Here is a 21,760-nt window from a genome sequence, read left to right on the forward strand (position 1 = left end):
GTCGCCACATCTCCATCCCGCGTCCGGTCCCTCGAATGTAAGCCAGGCCGTTCGTTTGCTTTACCCGTGGTGGGCAGCCAATAGTTACTTATGGCATAAAGAATATTATTATCTACATGTCACTCGGAGGCTGGAGGACGCGTAGAAAGTACAAGCCCTCCACACCGCGCTCGGCCACGGTCCATTCCCCGTCGAGCCTCCTCCAAGCCACCGCCACCGCACGCGGTCCTGAGGGCCAGCCCGCGGGGAAAAAAGAGCGCGGCCGTGCGCAACTGAGCATGCGCCGCTGACCGCCCGCCCCGCTTTACGGCCCTCCCCACCCCCCCACGGGGGCCGTGGGAGCTGCGTCGCGAAATCAACCACGCTCTCTCCCCGCCCCTCAGGCCGCTGGGACCTGGAGCTTCCGGGAGCGGGCGCCCGTGCGTGATGACGCACGTGGTCGCGAAGACGTGGGGACGCAGGCGGGTCGTAGAGAGCGTGAGTTTCCGCGTTTGTTCGGCGCCGCTCCCGTAGTCCGTTGTGCGCCGCGTTTCTCGCCTTTTCCCAGGGCCGCGGGCGCTGGCGGCGGCGGCGGCGGCGGCGGCGGCGGGGGCGGGGGTGGCGGCGGGGGCTGCTGGAGGCCGTGGGCTTCCCTGGGGCCCGGCGGGGGCGGGGTTGGAGGCGCAGCCTCCGCTTCGTGGGAGCTCTCAACAGGTCCGAGAACGGGGAGGGAGTTTCCCGGAGCGAGTCTAGCGGGGGTCCCTTCATCTTCACTCCCGTCTCTGCTGGTGGCCGATCGCACAGGGAACGACGTGCCCAGGCCCTGGGTGGATGGCGTTGGCTCTGGGGGGCGCGGGGGGTGGTTTAAAGGGACGTTGCATCAGCGACAGCTTGCAGTTTCAGTTTCTCTTGGAAGAGTAACTCTGTTCCTCAGAACAAGTGTGTGGCAAACACACTCCTAATCCTAATCCAAGTAGTGGTATTTCTCCTAATACGGGACAGGAAATACACTAAGTGTATTTAATCCTTTTCTGTCCAGGCCTTAAAAACCTTTTCAAAAACGGATCACATGCTTATATGATTTTCCAAACCGAGCATAAACTCAGTGTTACTGTCAAAATAAATTATTGCATAGTCATGATTGAGTCATCGAGGTGGGTTGGTCCCTTTGCAGTGACAGCTGGACTTTGCTCTTTTCTTCTTTTTTTCTTTGGAATTGCTCCTTAAAAATCTGTCTTATGTCTCACATTTATATGCCACTTTTTGCTGTTCTAATAACCTTTAAATCTAAAAACTTCTAATTTGCTGCTGGTGTGGCAGGGGTTGGGAAAGCAAATGATCTCAGAAGAAGGCAGTGCATTGGGTTCCCAAATTGTTCCAGGACTACCAGTATCAACGTCAGCGGGGAACTTGTTGGAAATGCAAATTTAGGAGTCTTACCCCAGATTTAGTGAATCAAATCTATTTTAACAAGACTTCGAATTGATCCCAAGGCACCTGTGTGCTAAAGCTTGGGAATTACTGGCCATAGTGATAAAGAACAGCCATTGTGAAGTCACAGAATGGAATTTGAATCCAGGTGAAGCCTTTCTTAGGTGTAGGACCTGGGACAAGTGAGTTAAAGGTTACTTCATAGGGCTGAAAGTATTCAGTGTAAAAATGCAGAAAAAGAGTTTAATACAGGTGGAAAACACTCAAAGATGAGATGTTATTAAGGAACTTGTTAGAACTGTCTAAAATAAGTACATAGATTGTGCTGAAAGGATTCTTCCTTGATTTAGATGTGAGTTGTGCACAAATATTGTGCCTCTTCTGCTGCTTAGAGGGCAGTTTATTTTTATGGATTCTCATTATATTGTATACGATTGAGGTTGTCGAATGTAGGATATTCAGTTAATACCAATGCTGTAGTATTTTTAAGAACCACATTAGTAATTGTGTTAAAGAGCAGTTTTTAATTCTTTGGCCTTTTGGTTTTTTCAGCTTCATTGTACCTTCTTCTGACCCAGAATTTGGTAAAGAAAGTAGAGTGGTTAACTGATCAGAGATCAGCCTTAGCCTTAGAGTTGAGAAGTATTATAGAGCAGTGACTTGGAAACGAGAGACAAGACTGAAGATGTTTCCGTCCTTTTTTCCCCATGTGTCGTACAGCTCCACGATAGCAAAGAAGTTCTCATCATATCCACTTACCTCTGTTTTCTGGAAGCATCACAGGAATTAAGTTAGATGTGCCCTCCGTCTGCTGTTTTTACAGAATGTCAGCTGCAGTGTTACAGCTTTTTCCTTCCCCTTTTCAAGGGGTCGGTGTTGGGGGGATAAAGAGAAATATTCGGGATTTGAAGCAGCTGACCTAAAGCCTAGGCTCATTGTGATGTTGAGAAGAGTCTGTAGCCCCGTGGCTGAAACAGCAGGTCACTTTGATTAGAGCCCACTGCTCCCGAGGCCACACCGTGGCTTCTGGGTATTGTGGGTGAGTTTTCAGATGACTATGAGTCAGTTTGGATATCAGCCCCTATAAATAATTTTGTTAATGCTAAATTAACACTGTCCCATCATGAAGTATTCACTTTTCAAAGGCCCCATTTGTTCTCTGTGTCAGAGAGGCTGATCTTTAGCGGTGGTTTTGGGTCAGGCAGACCCTGCTTTGAACCCCACCTCTGCTAACATACTGATCGTGTCCAGTAGACAAGTTCACATCCTCCCAGCCTGAATTTCCTCTCCTATAGAGTAGGACTCGTGGTGTGTGACTACCTCAGGACAGTGAATAAAATGAAATCAAGTGGAAAGCATGTCTGTTACGCCGAGAGGCTCAGTAACTGGTACATGTTGGACAGGGGAGAAAAGGTAGTTATTACCTCAAACCTAGCTTGATCTCATTCATTTCCTCATAATATTTTTATAAATGAGGTAATTTTATTAATTACTTGACTGCGCTGCTTTTCTTTTTAAGCAAAATGCTGAAGAGCTTTCACAGTATTGTGAATGAGAGAAAGCAAACACTTTGGAGAAAGTTAAAACTCTAAACCTGGTAGAAAGACACCATTTTCAGTCCTATCACCATAACAGAGCAACTTTCATAAATTGTTTTGAGTGTTTACTGGAAGGTCAAGGTCAGCTAGAGTGATTACTATTTAAATATCTACAGTTAGTTAATGGGGACAGTCAGCCACAGAAGGGGGCACTTTGTTACAGGAGATGAGACTTCCCTGAAGACATGCACCAAAGAATAAGAAAATGCTATTATAGCTCTGAAATCATTATTTTTCAATATGGATGCTTAATGATAGGAAAGTGAAGTGTTTTATGTTCCATTTTAAAAAATGATCAAAAAATCTCACGTATTTCTGTATATAATGCATATGAATATGTGAGCATGGAAACTACTTGAAAGGTGTCATACTAGGTCATAATTTCGTTCACTTGGCAATGTATTATAATATGGAGGTAGGGACAAATAATCTATACATTTAAGTAAAATTAGGTAAATGCATGTGTATGTAAAAATTCTTTTAAAAAACCGTTACAAAGATAGAAATGCCTTAGAAAGATAGATTGCCTTTTATGCTGTAGCTCTAGTCATCTAAGCAGGGGCCCTCAGATTTTTTAGCAGGGGACCCTCTTTAGCAGCATCTTACCTGTAAAGCTCAGGAGCTGAGAGGTTTTAAGAGAAGAGGGATTGAAGGGCATAGGCCCCGCCTGCTGGTGCTCATCCTGGGCCTCCTGCATTGACACTCCAAGGAGTCCGTGTGACGGGGTGTGAAACCCTTCATCTGGGGGGTAGAAATCCTCAGGAGATGAGCGGTACCGAAAAAGTCAGGGCGTTGAGAGTTCCTGAGCAGGAGCCACGAACTTGTTCTGAAGACAACTCCCAGGGTTATCAGCAATGTCAGATGTATGTATAGCTTCTCATGTAGAGAAGTGAGAGATTATTTAAAAAAAAAAAAAAATCCAACCTTCAGTCCGACCCATATTATATAAAAATAGGGAGGAATCTATGCACATTTTTTGAGAAATCATCTAAGTTTTTTTTTTTTTTAAATCCCTCTAAGCTGTGACAGCTGTTACCACCGTGGTTAAAACTTTAATATTTTAACTGGCTGTTGTTCAGCATTACAAATGACTCAAGGAAAAAGAAACAAGGAGTCAATGGAAATATATTACTTGTGTTTACTGTCCTTTAGTATTTTGTTGTATGAAAGCAGCTGGTTTGCATTTATACGGTAAAGGGTTTTTCTTAAAGAGTTAATTTTTAGTTAATAGTGAGCTTTCATAAGAAAAACAATTTCAAATGCTAAGTATTTGTTAGATTGTTTTTAATAGCGATAGTAGTAATATCACATTGTCCTTTTTCACACATTGAGGAGGGTTTCCTGGTGACAGCTGGAGCGTGGGGGAGGGGGAGTCACTTTCAATCAACCAGCTGCTCTGTGCAACATCATGATGGTGATATTTCAAAGCCTGTGGATAATCCTGGCTGCATTCAGAAGAGAAAATGTATCAGATTTCTGGGAAGCAATAGATAGTGTGCAAGAGCCCTTTGGGATCTAGCTGGTAGCCAACTAACAATGTGTACATTCAGGTTTGCATGTTGGTATTATTTACCATCTCGTTTCTTGGACCTTGTTACATGCGCATCATAATTATAAAGCAGTAAAGTCTGGTTCCGTGGGGGCAAAAGGCTCATTAGTTTATGGAGAGGAAGGGAGAATGGAAAACAAACTTTGGGGATGTGCTGTGTGCTTTTACATAATATGCTATTTCATTTCTTCTTCCCGATGACTCCAGGAAGTAAGTGGAGTTCTCATCATCCATGGATAAGGAAACCGAAGCTCAGCAGGATTGATTATGTGATTTGCCCAAGGCCACGTGCTAGTAAGCGATGGCATCCAGAATTGACCCCGTATCTAGCTTCAGATGCAGGAATGTTGTCATTACACCAACAGCTGTTTCTCCACAGTGTTCACTTGCTTATGCATTTTTAATCCAAAGTCACAATATCAGGATAGTATGAATGAAATTTAGATACATATTACAATGACTTCAGTTTTATACAAATAATATATAAGGGTGTGTGTGTGTGTGTGTGTGTGTGTTGGCAGCCATTTCTAATTTTGGAATTTTTTCCCTTGAGGAAAGTTCCTTGGGCAACACTGTTAAAGAAATTTTGCTATGTTTTCTTATATTACAGGTACCAGAAATTTTCAGGGATGTGTATTTTAATGAGTCAGTTGTGATGCTGAGTTTGAACAGATGTAGGAATAAATATTGTGCGTGCTGTCCATGTAGTAGAAGTTCCTTCACACGGAAGTATTCAGGGCTTCCTCTTTCTCTTTCCAAGGAATGTTAATTTTGTATTGATAAGGGACCTTTATGCTTTCTAGATGTTCAGCCTGTGGCAGACCTTTGAGATGCTGTTTGTATACCCTCCACATTTTGGTTCTCCTATCAGCTAGAGTGTTGTATGTACTCTGAAAAATGAGAGTTGATGATGCTTGAAATAAACTAGGATCTGCTGCCAGCCCTTGGCAAATTCCCTAGTATCTGTGTAGGGTTCTTTGGCTACAAACAACAGAGATTAAGTTAACTAAGTTATCCAGATAACTTTTTCAAGAGCAAGAGGTTTATTGGAAGTATATGGATAAGCTCAGAAAATCTACAGAAAAACCAAACCACAGGACTGCAGCTAGATGAGCTCTTGAGGCTTGGGTAGACTTTGATAGATCAGGAAAATTCTTTAAGTTAATGTTCTGAGTATCAGATCCAGATCAGATTGTTGGTCTTAGTGTCTTAGTGTCTTAGTGTCAAAAGTGTTAGGTTCCAGGAAGAGAGTTATTATTCCAGTCTTGGTCACTGTTACCCTTGAATCAGTGTAGGAAAGGCATCCTGGATTTCTGGTCCCCCCCAGGACTACATCCAATGGGGGTGAGAGGCATCTCTTACCTGTTACTGAAAGAATGAGGTGTTAATGCTGGGCAGAGAAAAAGAAGGAAAACAAACCCGAAGCTGTCCCCACCACCTGGTAATTAGTGGACGTCCTGTGTGCTTGTGGAATGTGAACATCTCTGAAGTCTGGCATGCTTCTCCCCTCTTGGCTAGTTCTTGTGTTGGGAGGATTTCAGTTACATAAATAATTCACTAACATTTCTTACATGAGTTAATTTAAATGGGGTTATGGCTATCACTTTTTCATTGACTTTAGGTAGACAAACAAAGAAATCTGGTGTGGAGTGAACCTGAGGATAGAATTACTTAAATCCTCTTGAAGGCGGTGATGGTGGGATGCTGGCATTGCTGCTCCCTGTGTGCCTCCTGGTTTAAGGACCTACGTCTGCAGGGCTGTCAGTCGGAGAACTTTAATGAGCCCTCATTAAACTAAAACTTGTAGTCCGTGAGAGAAGGAACCAGCTTATGATTGATATTGGAAATCATAAGCGGTGATGGATCAGAATTGGAGTTGGCACTAATTCACCTCACTGTGGAGCAAAAGTCAAGATTATATACAAAATCCAGTATTTCATTTTTCACGTATAAAGATAATCTAATCATTTCTGTTAAGCCTATAACCCTTTAAAAAGGAGGGAAAAATAAAAAATTTTGCCATCTGACATATAGAGTTTTTTTAATCCTAAAATGGAGGCTCATTAAATTCTCAAATGTAATGTTAATTTAAAGATAATGTTGACAAAAACTCTGGTTTGAGATTTTATTACAAAACTTATCTTAGTTAAAAAAATCGTTTCTATTTTCATGTGCCTTCCACACACCCCATCATACTGTTTTTTATTTTTTAAAAATGTATGTGTAATTGAATCACATGATGCAGTTTAAAAATGTAGGATCATAGCCCAGAAAAATGGTAATTGGTTACTAAGTTATAAAGACACTTTAAAGCTATTTAAAATTTTTAATCTTAAGCCTTATTTTAATTTATGTGTTGATGTGCATTAAAAACAGTACCAATTTATGATTTTATATATATAATCTCATTTAATCCTCACAACACCAAATATGGCTGCATTATCGCCTTGTACAGGTGAGGAACCAGTAGTTAAATAACTTTCCTAAGGTTACATGGCTGGCGTATTGTGGAGCTCTTACCAAAGACCATGACCTTAACTACTGTCCTCTACCGCAAACGTTAATATTGCTAGCCCTGTGTATCATTTTGACAAAAAGCACTGTGATGTTTCTTTTTCCAGAATCTGTCTGTTTACCCCAAGTTCCCTGACAACTTCTTTATGTTTGGAAACTGTTCAGATGTGTTGTGTTATCCATCATCTTGTGCTTCTGTTTGCTGTGAGTATGGCAATAGCTCTTATATTGCACAGTGTGCCCTGTGAAGCCTTTTGTCCTTTATGTCTTAGAGCAGTCTGACAGCCTCTCATGTTGAATTCAGCCAGGTTGCTTTTCATTTAACAAAGCTAAGTGTTGCTTTCTAGGTGAAAAATAATTAAATGCTTTTAAAGATGTATTTGATTAACAGGAGGCTGATCTGTGTAAATTAATTATAGCTGTAATGATGTCATAGCCTTGTCTTTTGTTATTAACCGGGTAATTGACGAGAAGTTTGGAAGCTTATTGTAACTGACAGCAGTTTGACCTTGTATGCAGTCTAGAAGTGAAACATGCACAATGCATGTAAATGCAGTTGGCTCACTGAGCTTCATGTGTTGTCAGAGCATCTGATCTTGGGTTCTTACTTCACTCTTCCCTTACTTCTTTGCTGAAATTGTTACTCTCGAACTGAATATTGTACTGATATCTCTTACTAAAAGCATCTGGCCAAACACAGATGTTGTCTGTGTCCTTGAATAACTATAATCAGACACGAAACCTTGGCACATTTAGGACATACAGTCAAGTAAACAAATGCCAAAATTAAATGAACCTTGGTTTTAAATTCCATGTGAAGGAAAGTAAAACAACTTTTGGTAGAGAAGACATAAAGGGAAAAATAGTGGGCCTATTTGCTAGGTTGCAAGAGAATTTTTCCCTTTTATTCTAATTTACCCAAGGAAGTTCAGAATATGTGGTGTTTAAATACTTGAGTGATGAGAGCCTGTAACTTGGGTGATCTTGGTTAAAGGATGGGATGGTAGGAATAAAGCACAGAGTGGATGTGGGATAACAATGGCTAACGAGCAGCAATCCCCGGGTGCAGGCTGTCCTCCCTCCCACGTGCTTTAGACTAGGGAAGCGTCAGCTCTGCCAGAAGTGACGTAGGCATTCCTAAAACCACCATACTATGCGAAATCACGCAATAAAAGCCATAGAGCTTATGGTGCAAAGGGTGTTAGGAGCAAAACACTCAAAAACGTTGTCAGTGGCACATTACAAAAAAAAAAGATAGGAACCTAATAAAATGGCAGCACGATTTTACACCTGTTAAATGATTAAGAAATGCAGAAGTACATAAGAAATATGGCACTTTACCTTCAAAAAGTCCTGAACTTTGCTTTCAGAAGCGATTGTCAAAAGGATTGCAGCTTGTGAATTATTGTCAAGTGGTGGAAGAAGGGTTATCTGGATTGGATGTCAAGTCATAATTGCAGATGTGGTTGGGTGTAACTCATAAAATACTCAGCGAACTGAGGTAGCTGGTAGATGTTTGAGGTGTGCAAATGTGTACATTTGGTGAATTTCTATGCAGCTGACTTTAGTTGGGTGCAGTTTCCTGCCTTCACCTAGGGCTTCTTGCTGATGAAATTGTGTACAATCAGATGCAAAATTTGCATTGTGCTCAAATTGTTCCTTGATATATATTGATTGCATTTGAACAAATTTGCTTGTTTCAAAACAAGCACTATAGCAGAACTGACCAGCCTAATGAACTTAAACTTCCCTAAGCATATTTCACATATTTCCTGTCTCTTGTGCTAGCAGCACATGCATGCTATTTCCTCTCTTTAAAATACGTTTCCTCCTTTTATTTACTTTCTTTCAAAGTCTGGTGCAGGTGAGGAAGCTTCTCTGAGGTATTCTGTGAATTGAATTAACTTAACATTTTTTATATTGGCACATATTTGTACATTATTTGCCCATTTCCAGGTAGTGTCGGTTCTAGAAATGACTTAAGACAGAAGTTAGTAGTAAAGGGGGAAAAATTAGCAACCAGATGGCTGAGTAGCTCTCAGCAGAAGAAAGCATACGTGTTTATTAGGTGAAATTAAGTTTTTCTAGCGCTGATGGGATTTTGCACAAGGAACAGTAAGTCGGAACAGTGTTTTACAACAATATGAAAATGATTACTCTGTGGCAGTCCCTTGGGTGAGTGAGACTTATGTCAAGGCCTCAAATAATATGAAGGTGCATTTCTGCAAAAGTCATTCTTCAAAGGCAAAGTGACGTGGTCTGACCGTGCAGCATTTGGAGATTTGGCAAAACGCAGGGCTAAAAGTTGGGAAAGTGTTCCTTTATACCAGTAATTCTTAAAAGGTAGAAAAGATGTTTCTGCCTCTCTGTGGCTTCCTTCTCAGATTAAACCTTACCTTGCAGGATAGGGCCTGGGGGTGAAAGCATGCCAAGCAGGGCACACTTCACATCCCCCCGCCCCATCCCTTTCTTTCCAGAGTTCTTGCCAGGCAGATGCCTGATCCTGGTGGGAAAAAGTCAGAGAAGGCACAGGGGCTTTTGTTCCTCAGCTTCTCTATTTGTATAGAGTATATCCCCAAATGAGAAAAGTGACTTTGGATTATTTTTACTTTTTTCGTTTTTAATTTGATTTTAAAAACAGATTTTTGTTGTTGTTTTTTAAGCTATGACTGTGATAACAATTACCAAAAGAAGCTGGGTATTTGAACATTACTTTTTACTACTCTCTTAAATATAGATCTACAAGTTAAGTTGTATCAAGAAACAATTACATTTGGTAGAGTAAAAGTTTTATGTTCTGAGATTTTCTACATTTGAAATATTTCAAAATGCATATACATTTTGGTGTGTTTAATGGAAGTCACCAACTGCACTTTCTTAGGAAAGACAATTCTTTATGCTCAAGTAATGTCTTTCCTAATTCTTCTGGTGGTTGAAGTGTCATATCTCTTGTTAAAAGACCGTAGGAGTGACTTCCTGTTTCACCTCTGACATGTAAGGAGCTTGGAGGTCATCACCTCTGTCCTCACAACAAGAAGAACCCTGAACAAACTGAAAAATCAGTGACTTTTCTTAGATCCATCAGAGAATTGAGGTCACAGGGCAAACTGTCACACCCAAATCTGGAGATACAGGCTCATTTTGAGAATCACAGCCCAAGATTGTGCACACAGTGGCAGTGCCCAGTGATGAGTAACTCAAAGAGATGGCTAGAACTTGGGCTTATATAGCATCTTAACAAAAGAACAATGCTTTTTTTTTTTTGGCTGCGCTGGGTCTTCGTTGCTGCACGCAGGCTTTCTCTAGTTGTGGTGAGCGGGGGCTGCTCTTCATTGCAGTGCGTGGGCTTCTCATTGCGGTGGCTTCTCTTGTTTTGGAGCACGGGCTCTAGGCACATGGGCTTCAGCAGTTGTGGCACACAGGCTCAGTAGTTGTGGCTTGCAGGCTCTAGAGCACGGGCTCTAGAGCGCAGGCTCAGTAGTTATGGCGCATGGGCTTAGCTGCTCCATGGCATGTGGGATATTCCTGGACCAGGGCTCGAACCCGTGTCCCCTGCATTGGCAGGCAGATTCTTAACCATTGCGCCACCAGGGAAGCCCGAACAATACATGTTTAGAGAAGTGACAAGGCAAAGGAAAAGGACTTTGAGTTTCTAGGGCAGCAAATGGTAGGAAGGCAAATAGGTGGGGGAACTAATGGAAGATTAGGGCTAGTTAGTAAAGTTTGTTGCGTAGATTTTTTTTGGAGCCAGTTGTAAGGTTGTCTCTGGTGATTAACTTTGGTCATACCTGGTAGAGTGGGGGAGGGGGGAACACCTTCACAAATTCATGTCCTGCTTTTAAGCAGATGAGGGGAAGCAGAGAGCTTTAGTTGTATCTGCTTTTTCTTAATTGCATTCAGCTCAAGATAATCCTTATGCCAAGTGGCATGTTTGGTGTTGCACATTCTGCTACTCTACAATCAGCTTAGCTGGAACTGAACCACTGACGGCAGTAACTCTTTGGAACACTTTAACAGTAGTTTTGACAAACTGCTGGAGTATGAGTGTAGGCTATCTTGAGAGTTGAAAACTCACAGCTTTTCTGCAGACAGACCTGACTCACAACTTCATTTTAAGAACAAGGACTCTGGAGCCAGATTATCTTGGTTAAAATCCCCACTCATCTGTAAAATGAGGAAATAATACCTGCCTCATAAAGTCCAGAGGATTGAATGGGATATGCCAGATGACAAAACTAAAACGATTTAGTAATGAGTTTGATATCCTTTATTCAAAGGAAAGCAGTCCATAGATTGGGGGAGTAGAGCACCTCACAAGCAGTGGAGCATTCTTCCCAGGGGGTTCTGGGCCAGAGTGAGTTTTATAGAATGTTAGAAAAGGCAACGAAAAAAACAGGGTGTGGTTGGCTAGGGAGTGGGGGGGTTTCCTTTTGAGGCCAGCAGGTCCTGCTTTCCAGGGTAAGGTGAGCTGGCTGAAGCTGCGCTGGAGGATGGTGATTGGCGTTAGCTTTCCTGGACAGTGAGACGGTTCCCGTAAAGGCAGGCTGACTTAGGTTTAGACTTGCGACATGGGCTGGACCACTGGGACGGCCTTCATTCTGTGGGTCCTAGTATATGCATTAACTTTGTCAGGTAATGGCACACATGTAAAGTTTGAGAACAGTACTACCAAAGATGAACTAGTACTATATACGTGTGTAACTTTAGCCAATGATTTGACTTTTTTATTTCACCTGTATTGAGGAAAACTTTAAATCAGTAGCGAATGAGTATTTCTGTTTCATTAAAACAATAGCTGAGATTTAATGTGTTTACTGTGTGCTTGGCATTATTCTAAGCACTTGGTGTTTTTTGTTTGTTTTTTTAAATTTATTTATTTTTTGGCTGTGTTGGGTCTTCGTTGCTGCGTGTGGGCTTTCTCTAGTTGCAGCGAGTAGGGGCTACTCTTTGTTGTGGTGCACGGACTTCTCATTGCCGTGGCTTCTCTTGTGGCGGAGCATGGGCTCTAGGCACGCGGGCTTCAGTAGTTGTGGCTTGCAGGCTCTAGAGCACAGGCTCAGTAGTTGTGGCGCACGGGCTTAGTTGCTCCATGACGTGTGGGATCTTCCCAGACCAGGGCTCGAACCCGTGTCCCCTGCATTGGCAGGTTGATTCTTAACCACTGCGCCCCCAGGGAAGCCCCTCACTTGGTGTTTTAAGTCGTTTAATCCCTACAAGAATTCTAGGATCAGATTTAGCTATTATACTATTCCATTTTCATAGCAGGAAGCTGAGGCTTAGGTTAAGTGACTTGCACAAGTTAACACAGCTCTTAACGCTAAAGCCAGTTATTGGGACTAGTTTAGACTCCAGAGTATGTGCTCTCAAACCCCAAGGTACCCTGAAAACACAGTTTGGTAGAGATGATAAAAGGCCTCTGGTGACATTCTGTTGGCACTGGTGGACAGTACATGTGGAAGGCACTGTGGAGGTTGGTGAGCAGTGACGTGGTCAGGGAACCTGACATTAAGGATGCAAGTCAGGAGCTGGGCTTTGAAGGTTGGGGAGAAATTGCATGGGTTGGGAGGACTAGGAGGGAGTGTGTCTCGGGTCAGGGAGTGATGCTGGCAGCACTGTCAGGACCCTGCCCACATCCGCACGCCCTTAGTGTACGCTGATGGACTCCCAGCCTCCAGCCCCTGCAGTTCTTCACCTGCGTGTTTTCTCTGACCCCCTGAGGCCCACTTTTCCTGCTGTGGCAGGTCACAGGTGACAGGGAGTTAAGGCAGACCCCTAGCCCTTTGGCAGTTAATACTGAGGCATATCTAGGCTAGCTCCCAGAGTTCCCAGTGAGATTAAGCCTGTCTCCCATAGAGATAGCTCACTTGATAATGCATGCATTTTAGTGGCTCTCATTATTGCCAAAAGCAATACCTAACTTAAAATGTGTGGCTCTACCTTATCTCTTTGGTAAGATCTTATTTTTCATAAAAGGAAGCCTTTCTAAATGAAAAGTGTGAAATCATCACCATTTTAATCAGTTTTTTTCTCATGTTATTACTTAAAATAGTTCTAATTAAATTTTACACCATATAAGTAGAAGTTGAACTAAAAATGAAACATTGTTTCAGTCTTTTTTTAGTACTAAAAAAAATTCTCTTAAACTTGAGTTTACCCACCAAGAAGCAGTTTTGTGAAAGAAAACTAGCTGACATCTTGTTTAAGGGTTTCTACTGAGTTAAAAAGGATTGGCTGTGAACCAGAAGTTTGAACTATTTCCTGGTCTGCCTCTAGATCACAGCCTAGAATTTCAAAAGATTTTTATTTAACTCCTTATAGACAATCAAGGAATTTGTTATGTGCTGTGGAAGTGTGGACGTTCGCTTCTTGAGTGATGGGCAGGCAGGGCCATGGAGGCCTCTCAATGGTATAGACAGTAGCAGCAAGGCTTGCATTTGTGAGAGGCAGAAGGTTGAAGGGCTTGCTAGAGAAGCAGCACCGTCTGGTGGGAAGAGCTGGCTTGAGTCCTGATAGTCCAGTTTAAGAGCATTGTCATCTTGGGTTCTTTTTTTAATAAATTTATTTATTTATTTATTTATTTGTCTTTGGCTGTGTTGGGTCTTCGTTTCTATGCGAGGGCTTTCTCTAGTTGCGGCGAGCGGGGGCCACTCTTCATCGCGGTGCGCGGGCCTCTCACCATCGCAGCCTCTCTTGTTGCGGAGCACAGGCTCCAGACGCGCAGGCTCAGTAGCTGTGGCTCACGGGCCTAGTTGCTCCGCGGCATGTGGGATCTTCCCAGACCAGGGCTCGAACCCTTGTGCCCTGCATTGGCAGGCAGATTCTCAACCACTGTGCCACCAGGGAAGCCCATCTTGGGTTCTTTATATCAGAAAGAAATGGAATTTCTATCTCTCTTTGATGGTTTCACACCAAAATTGCTGAAAGGATTTCCATTAAATTGGGCAGTTATGTTTGGAATGGTCAGACTTAAAATAAAAGCTATGGGATGCATGTGAAATTCACTTTGGTGACCTCTGGTGGTGAGAGAGCCCCATGGGACTGCCCATCTGTGGAGATAGCCACACTTATTTAGCACCTTGGACAGAGAAGTTTAACATCCCCAGAAAGTCTCAGGTCTTCACTGAGCTCCTTCTTATCCAGACAGCTCTACAGAGCAGGCTTCAGAATGGCTAAAAGGAGAGTAAAGTGATTTTTTTGGTAAGTGCTGGGTAGACCAGCTAGTAGGTAACATGGAACTAACTTTGTCTTCACCAGATTGTGAGAATTAAGTGAAATGAAGCAAGTATACTTAACTACTTTGTAAACTATAAATAATTGTATAAATATTAGTTATTATTGGGAAAGGCATATAAATATTACAAGACTAAAGTATAGGCTGAAATGCTTGAAGTTGATCAGATGATGATTTTATTTCAGCTAATACCTATGAAGTCCTTATTATGTTTCAGGCATTCTTCTATGTGTTTTACATACACTATCTCATCAACAACTCTATGAGGCAGGTCTTATTATTGTTAGTGTCTGTTTTATAAGTGGGGAAACTTAGGTAAGCTTACATTGATTAAGAAATTGCCCAAGGTCATTCAGTTCCAAGCAGTTGAGCCAGGATTTGAACCCAAGCCATTAGGCTTTCAAGTCCGTTCTGTTAACTGTGATACTACTCAGTCTTACAATGATGAAGTACAGAAGGCTGATCTAGGTAAGAAAGCATGGTGGATTGGGGGTGGGGATAACATGATGAGATTGGATTTTAAGCAAACCAAGTCAGGCATTATATAAGTAAGACTGGGTGAAATGTGTCAGGTGATAAGGGTCTGACCTTTGGTTAGGTCTGCCACCACATAACATATGACCTTATTGATGGCTGCTTACTTGTCTGGAACATTCTTTAACTTCTTAGGTTGTTTTAGTGGTCTTAAATCCTAACTCCCTAGAGGTCAGGTATTTTACCCTCCACGTGGATGGCATTGATACTTAAGACAGGCCTTGTAAAAGACAGTCGGACATTGTTCCACTAAGGTATGGGAAATTTTGTATTTGTTTTCATTTTGAGAGATGGTATATGAGGGGAAAAAAGGAAGGAGGAGCTCTTGTGTGTTAAAAGCTAGGTCTTGTGTGTTTAAGCTAGGTCTGGTAGCTTAAAATCAGAAAGATTTAGCCCATTGGTATTTGAGAGAGAATTTAATGGTTGTCTCTAGCTGGGTAAGACGATTTCTTATATGGTTATGATGATGGCGTCTATGAGGTTGGAGAACTGTCGTATAAATGGAGATCTCAGCAGCCTTCAAAAGGGGGAAGTGCTCTCAATTCCCAATTTCTTCTGGAACAGAGTCCAAGTTGTAGATATTTCCATGAATAGATACTGGAATGTAATTACTGAGTGTCACAATATTCATGAGGACTAGATTCCCATTAGCTTCTTAATATAATTTGATTCCGGTTTTCATTTTTTATTCATGAAGTCAGTTTTCATTCGATTGACCTCATTTCTTTGTATCTCTCTGCCTTTAATGTGAAATAAGAAAACAGAATCCTACGCTGATTCTCTTTGATTTTTATCATTAATGTAGCTCATGAAGCCATGTAACAGATTTCAATGGCCAGAAAAAATTTGTCATTTATGTGCAACTTGTCATTAAATGATGATGGTGCTCTGACACAGATTTCATACTGGACCCCCGGAGCTCCCCATTTACTAATCAACTCAGGTAGATGATGCATTCTGGTGAATTGAACAGAGTGCAGTGGTGTGAAGCCAGACCATCTGCTATTACATTTAATATTTAAATACTAAGTTTTAAAAGCATAATTCATGTTATTGATATAACTGTGTATTGCATTTAACAACTGTGATCACATTGAAGCTATGTAAGCTTTTTGAAATGCATTCATATATTTGAAAAGAGGAACAAATTACTTCACAAGCATTCAGTTAGTAAATTCTTGTTTTCCACTAAATGCAAATACATATTATACTGTACCATTTTCTTATTTTCAAAAATATCTTGAAAATCTGCATTTTGTAATTGGGTTTTCTTGGGGCCTAAGGAAGCTAATACCTTTTAGGAAAAATAAAATTGTGCTAAGATATGTTATTGGAAGAACAAAGGATTTTATTACTGTGCTAAACTAAAGCGTTCTCATCTATTGGCCCTATAGTAACAGGTGGTGAAAACAGTCTCTTATGTTTGGATTAGAAAAGCCATGAATGAAAAGATTCCTGAGAGAGTTTTGGGAGTGAGAAGAAATGATCCGGTTCATTTCATTCCTAAAGAAGGTAGACTGTACTAAAACAGTAAGAGAGAGAAAAAAATGCATCTAGTTGTTTTGTGAATATTTTGCCCAAGTCAATGTGGTATTTATGATGCTCTAATTTGTTGTTCAGCTCTTGTAATTTAAAAAGCAGAGGAAGTTTTCATGTTTAGCATATCCAATCTGCTTTTTCCATAGCTTTTTTGCTTTGTTTGAAGCGATAAATCATATTAACCCTCTGCGTCTTTCAAAAAGATTTTACAGGGTTTAGAGTCAAATGTGTTGGCCTAAGCCCTGCCCTTGCTACTGGAGTACATTCACATTCACTTTTAACCCATCACACTGCAGGGGGATGGTAGTGCTAAAATCCTGGCGGTTTAACCTGGGTGATTTCTTCATGGTTTCATCTTTCTTTCTGAAGCTTTCTTCTGAAGAGCTTGTTAAACTATTTCTTGGAAGGGGATGGCATGGGGGGAGGTTGGGAGAAGGGACATGTTTGTCTTTATGGTTACGTGTACCTATGAACATGCATATTTATATTTTAAGCACTGAAAATTTAAGCATTTGCTCAACATCATTAGTCACTAGGGAAATGCAAATCAGTACCGCTTCACACCCATTAAGATGTTTATAATAAAAAAGATGGATAAAAGCAAGTATGGTTGAGTTTTTGAGTATGGAGAAATTGAAACCCTCATATACTGCTGAAGGGAATGAAAAATGGACAAAAATTTGGAAAACAGTTTAGTAGTTCCTCACAAAGTTAAGCATAGAGTTACCGTATGACCCAGCAGTTCTATTCCTAGGTATATGTCCAAGAGAACTGAAAACATATGCTTCTACAAAGAAATTGTACATGAATGTTCATAGCAGCATTATTCATTATAGCCAAAAAAGTGGGAACAACCCAAGTGTCCATCAACTGATAAATGGATAAAAACACAGTGTGGTGTATCTATATAATAAAATATTATCAGACCATAAAAAGGAACTAAGTACGGATACTTCCTACAATGTGGATGAACCTTGAAAAACAGTATTAAGTGAATGAAGCCAGACACAAAAGGCCACATATTGTATGATTCCATTTAGATGAAATGTTCAGAATAGGCAAATTCGTTGAGATGAAAAGTAGATTGGTGGTTGCCAGGCATTGGGTGGGATGGGGAGATAAGTGGGGAGAGTTTCATTTGGGGGTAATGAAAATGTTCTGGAATTAGATGGTGGTGCTGATTGTGCAGCCTTGTGAATATACAAAAACCACCAAATTGTGTAGTTTAAGACAGTGAGTTTTATGGTGTGTGAATTATATCTCAATTTTAAAAAATCAATGCTTAAGCATCTGGAAAGTCAGGCATTAGCAAAATATTCAACCTGAGTGATAGCAGGCCTCTGATAAATACTTGCCAAGTGACTTGAACAAACCTACATTCTCCTCTATGATTCTTTTTTTTAAGAGAATATGCTTAAAATATATGGAACCTAAATGAAATTTTCCAAAGGCATGAAAATAGTAATAATGACATGTCAGTAATCTACCTCATATAAGTATTGATAAACCTTTTCTTGATTCTTAACTAAAAATCTCACACAATTTTAAAAGATCTCAATGAATAATTTTAAGATTTGTTGCACTTTTAGTGACCTGGAAGGCTGTTTTCAGAAAAGCGTTCGATTACTCCTATTAAGACTGTAGTTTCTTTCTTTCATGTGAAATTAATTTGGTTACTGTCAGAGGCCAGACTGGGGATATAATTTATAACTGGTACATATTCTTGCAGTTTAATGGCCTGAGTTCTTCTTGAACATTTAAACTGAAAATTGATATATAATGTCACCATGGTAAATGATAATGATGAAATATTTCCTGCTTTGTAAGTAGAACTGAGAATCATCATAGTAAGTTTCTTTTCCCTTTTGGTAAAATTCCTTTCTCTACCCCGTGAGACACGTTGATTTCCCAAGTTATGAATTCAGTTTCTTTTGTTTGTTCTAGCCACTTAGTTTTTCTTATTACAACCTGTTTAATTTTTAATTTCTCATTAAAAGTAAATATGGCAAAAAAAAAAAAAAGTAAATATGGCTAATTTTCCTATCCATATTTCAAGAGGTCTTCCATTTCTCTCTGTCACAACCTTGATATAGCACTGTCTGGTGTGTATTACTACATAATTAAAATGCCATGTTGTTTTTGTTTCATTTTGTTTTGGTTTTTTTCCTCATAAACAGAGCACTTCCAGGACAAGGTAACTGTTTAACAAACCACTACAGTACGAATTTAAAGAAGTTTGGTTTCTTACTTTTTCTCATCACCCTGCCCCTCCCTCTGTTTTACTTGCTCTCTCCACGTTTTCAGTAAAGATTTGGTAAAGATTTTAACCGACAGCCAGATCTTCTAGGTAGTTCTAATCCTTGTGGCTCGCACTGGAGGTAGCACTGAAACTTGTAAATTGTCGTGAACCTTGTAATGTTCATGGAACCTACTGACACTGGAGTGACAACGCCGTGGAAGCTCTTATCAACAGAGCCCTTGCGGAAGTAGAAGTCAAAACAGCTGTCCGGTCAGGGTTAAAATGCCATGTTTTTTTAATCAAATAGTTCTGGCAAAGCAACCTATTAATACGTTTTAAATGGATCAGAGGTTTATTCCTGTAAAGTTGAGATAAATGTCACCACACTCTTCTGGAACTAACTGATAAGTGGTATAATATGTATAGTGCTATGGGGAAGGTTGCTGCAATTGTAGGAAAAATGCTTAGGGATGAATGTATCATAGACCTTTTCAGTCAGTCTTGTTTATTTTATAATGTAGATACATTTAACATGCTCATCTTGAGTCATTGGACAAACACTTATTAAGCACTGACTGTATACGAGTCACTGTGCTAGGCCTCTGGGTATTCAGTGGTGATCAAAATAGATAGTTCTGCCCTCAGCACTTATGCTATAATCGTGGAGCTCCCGGTGTGGGAGCACCCGGGTGGTTGGATCATAGTGATCAAAGGCAGAGACCAGTGTGAGGTGAGTCCAGAGGGGTAGGCAGGACAGTGGTAATCACGAGTGTGTAGTTACGGTCAAGAGTTTGGATTTCATTCCAACTGTAACGATAAGCCATTGAAGGCTTACTGCAGGGGAATCCAACTTTAGTTTTATAAAAATTACCCGGAGCAGTAGTGAATAATGATTGTTGGGTATAAGAGGAGAAGCAGAGTTTGTTGTAATCCAGGCAAGTTACAATGGTGGCTTAGACTAGAGTAGTGGCTCTAGAGCTAGAAAGAGGTAGATGATACAGATGGTTTGGAAGAGTTCGCAAAGTGTGGTGGATGGGATTTGGGGGAAGCAGAGTGAAGAGGGAGAAGGATGTGTCGAGGATGTTGTCTGTATCTCCAACCTGAACAACTGGGTAGCTGGAGATTCTGTGTCCTGAGATCTGGCACATGGGAGGAGGGGTGGACTTGGAAGGGACTGTCCAGTGTTCAGTTTGGGGCATGTTGAGTGTGAGGGGGAGGATATGTGTATAAGGTGGGGGTGGGGGGGTGAGGATGGAGTGCAAGGACCAGCCTGCCCTTCCTTGCACCGGTGTAACGGGTTATGGGCTGAGTACAGGTTAGAATAAACAAGTCACTTTCAAAACCAAACACATTGCTCTGGTTTCCAGCTTATGAATCATGCCTCTATGTTCTCTGCTACAGCTCAGCTCTCTAAAAATATCTATGTAATTATGGGCAGGATGAAACAATATTCATCTTACAGTAAGATGTGTGCCTGCCTGGCCCACAAAGTCAGGTTACAGATTTGATCTCCACATGAACCAGTTAGATTTTCTGTTATCTTGTTACAAACAGGCTACATCCCTCACCTTGGATGGCTGACTTGATTACTTATTAGGAAGGAAACTGGGCCATAGAGCTGGTTTGAAATAGTGTCGATTTATCTTCGCTACTTAAAACTGCGGTCTAGTGGCCTTTTGCAAAACAGAGCCCAACATATATTATGCACTTCTCACGTTGGTTATGGCTCTATCTGCCTTTACATTAAGCATACCACATCATTTTATTCATCTTGTGATTTTCTGCAGCCAGTATTTTTATTTCCTTCAACAAATAGAAATGATAGAAATGGGCCATTTAGGGGCCGGGATTGCAAGTGTTTGGGTCTTTGCTGTACCTCTAATGCCTGGCACAGGGACTGGCATGCATTTGGCACTTGATATTTATTTTAAAAACTGAGTGATTGAGGAATGGCTGAATAGTCATTCTGTAAGAAGGAGGGCTAATTCAATTTTGGGAAATCAAGAGATCAGGTGGACTATATTCTTCCTACAAGGTTATGTCCCTGAAATCTGAGAAGTCAAAGCTGTAAAATATAAATTTGGGAACCATCCTGATAAAAAGAATTATAGAAACCATGAGAGTGGAATTCCATAAGTGTATGCAAAATAGTGTAGAATAAGAGTAGAGCGAAACTGAAAAGCAGAGGAAGGGGAGTTGGGAGGAGGCAGGAACCTGCGGGAGAGCACAGCGTCCCAGGGAAGAAGGAGCAGTCAGCAGTGGGGAGATAGAGCCCAGAGGTGAGAAGGGATGCGAACGAAAAGGGGCCTTTGGGTTTGGGCAGAAGTCAAGCAAGTTAATGTGAGCCTGGGTGCACAGTGTGAGACAAGCTTGGGGAAATTCCACTGTCCTTTTGTTTATACTCTCCACCACTAATGATTCCAGTCAAGAGGGGACTTTTTCTTAAGCAAAGACATAATTATTTTTGATTTTCTGCTGTGCATAGCCTGGCATCATAGGACACTGTACTGATATTGAAGGGTTTATTTTGTGATTTCTTATAAGCTGGTTACTTAATGATCAGGACCATATTTTTCCATTGCTCCTGTTACAGGTAATGATGTTTGATATATATAATTATCTAGGGGAATTGAAAACATGTCACAGTAGTTGGAGATCTGAAAATCAACCTGAACATCAATATGAAAAATATAGACTATTTCTCCAAAATTATCTGGAAGCTTTTCAGTTGAAATTTTATTAAATTCTCTAGTTCATGAGAGTGCTACAAAGCTATAATAATAAGCCCTGGCAATAAAGAAACTTGGGGTTGTGCTAATAATGGGGGTACACCCATAACACATACATATATATAATTTTTTCTTGGGCGTTTCTTTTGGGTGTGAAGTTGGTAAGAATCCCTGTGTGGAGAGGGATGGGGGGAGTACATTTGAGTCTCATTATTAGGATGCTACCATTGCAAAGACTTTTTCTCCTAAGTGAGATTACTTTATAGTAATGAAAAAAGTAGCTACCATTTATTCAGTACCTACTTTGTTCCAGACATGTAACAGTAATCCTGAGAAGGAGGTATTATTTCTAATTTAAAGTGAAGAAATTGAAGTTTAAGTAATTTACCATAGATCTCAGGGCTAGTAAGTAGGAAT

General features: G+C 40.9%; 1 protein-coding gene across 2 annotated transcripts in view; it reads left to right on the forward strand.

Moving 5' to 3' along the window:
* Nucleotides 1-363: 363 nt before the first annotated feature.
* Nucleotides 364-21,760, forward strand: part of RHBDD1 (rhomboid domain containing 1) — a 122,065-nt gene continuing 100,668 nt past the window's right edge. The window contains exon 1 of one of the 2 annotated variants that reach the window (XM_059928840.1): nucleotides 364-477. The gene's annotated coding sequence lies outside the window, so the exon portion shown is untranslated. The remainder of the gene's footprint in view (nucleotides 478-21,760) is intronic. The other variant, XM_059928838.1, reaches the window with a different exon arrangement.

Source organism: Balaenoptera ricei, chromosome 7 (genome assembly GCF_028023285.1).
Source record: "Balaenoptera ricei isolate mBalRic1 chromosome 7, mBalRic1.hap2, whole genome shotgun sequence".
Lineage (NCBI taxonomy): Eukaryota > Metazoa > Chordata > Mammalia > Artiodactyla > Balaenopteridae > Balaenoptera > Balaenoptera ricei.